The following is a 1,159-nucleotide window of genomic DNA, read 5'->3' as shown; positions in this document are numbered from 1 at the left end:
TTTCAAATGCCTATCCCGTTTTTTGCACAGCAGGGTTATGAAAATCCACGAGAAGCAACGGGCCGTATTGTATGTGCCAATTGCCATTTAGCTAATAAACCCGTGGATATCGAGGTTCCACAAGCGGTACTTCCGGATACTGTATTTGAAGCAGTTGTTCGAATTCCCTATGATCTGCAAGTGAAACAAGTTCTTGCTAATGGTAAAAAAGGAGCTTTAAATGTGGGGGCTGTTCTTATTTTACCCGAGGGATTTGAACTAGCCCCGCCCGATCGTATTTCGCCCGAGATTAAAGAAAAGATAGGAAATCTGTCTTTTCAAAGTTACCGCCCTACTAAAAAAAATATTCTTGTGATAGGTCCTGTTCCTGGTCAGAAATATAGTGAAATCACCTTTCCTATTCTTTCCCCGGACCCTGCTACTAATAAAGATGTTCACTTCTTAAAATATCCCATATACGTAGGCGGGAACAGAGGAAGGGGTCAGATTTATCCCGACGGGAGCAAGAGTAACAATAATGTTTATAATGCTACAGCAGCGGGTATAATAAGACAAAATTATAACGAAAAAGGAAAAGGGGGGATAACGAAATAACCATAGTGGAGGCATCGGACGGGCGTCAAGTGGTTGATATTATCCCTCCGAGGGCCGGAACTTCTTGTTTCTGGAGGGCGAATCCATCAAACTTGATCAACCATTAACGAGTAATCCTAATGGTGGGGCGGATTTTGGTCGAGGGGGATGCAGAAGTAGTACTTCAAGATCCATTACGTGTCCAAGGTCCTTTTGCTCTTCTTGGCATCTGTTATTTTGGCAACAAATTCTTTTTTGGTTACTTAAAAAGAAACAGTTTGAGAAGGTTCAGTTGGCCGAAATGAATTTCTAGATCCGCGGTATTTTTCAACATACAAACTAATAAAAAAGAAATTAAACTTTTGTTGGCAATTATATTATGTAATTGTGTAGGATACAAAAAAATTTTGTTTGTTTCTTTTTTCGGATTTCGGGAATTATTTATACTGGTCATGATGTGTATATTGTGAAGAAGACTATTTTGATTTTACTTATCTTTTCTTTGTTTTTCAATCCAAATCGAAGTGATATAGAATGAATCCGTAGTTTTATATTTTATATTTAAATAGAATCAAAACAAAAGATA

At 37.9% G+C, this 1,159-nt stretch overlaps 1 pseudogene across 1 annotated transcript; it reads left to right on the top strand.

The window, feature by feature from the left end:
* The first annotated feature begins 6 nt into the window (after window positions 1–6).
* Window positions 7–886, top strand: LOC101310183 (annotated as a pseudogene). The gene has a single exon (XR_185440.1). The product of XR_185440.1 is annotated as an apocytochrome f-like (transcript).
* The last annotated feature ends 273 nt before the right edge of the window (window positions 887–1,159 follow it).

The sequence above is a fragment of the Fragaria vesca genome, unplaced genomic scaffold, assembly GCF_000184155.1.
Source record: "Fragaria vesca subsp. vesca unplaced genomic scaffold, FraVesHawaii_1.0 scf0512846, whole genome shotgun sequence".
NCBI lineage: Eukaryota > Viridiplantae > Streptophyta > Magnoliopsida > Rosales > Rosaceae > Fragaria > Fragaria vesca.
Note: the sequence above shows the minus strand (reverse complement) of the source record. Positions and strands in the feature narration are given on the sequence as shown.